The sequence below is a fragment of the Buceros rhinoceros genome, unplaced genomic scaffold, assembly GCF_000710305.1.
Source record: "Buceros rhinoceros silvestris isolate BGI_N320 unplaced genomic scaffold, ASM71030v1 scaffold14277, whole genome shotgun sequence".
Taxonomy (NCBI): Eukaryota; Metazoa; Chordata; class Aves; order Bucerotiformes; family Bucerotidae; genus Buceros; species Buceros rhinoceros.
The window spans coordinates 274-568 of NW_010420517.1; positions in this window are offsets into that span (position 1 = coordinate 274).

Genomic DNA, 295 nt, shown 5'->3' on the forward strand with positions numbered 1-295 from the left:
GGATGTTCTGCACCTTGGAGCCCCAGCTCACAGCACCGTGGCTCTGTTCCAAGGGCAGAAGGAGCTCAGTTTCTCTTGCAGCTTCCAGAAATGCTGGAGCCCCTACATTCAGGCCTGGAAAAACCCCTTGAGGGGCTGCTCTGCCACCCCCCCCTCCTCCCGATAGCAAGTGGGGTTCAGGCAGATGGCACTTTGTCCTTTGGGACTGGTTGGAGATCATGTGGCAGCATCTGCATGTTCTCTAGCAGGGTCGGGACCCTGGCAAATCCATCTTTTGCCGGGTTTGCCACCTGTG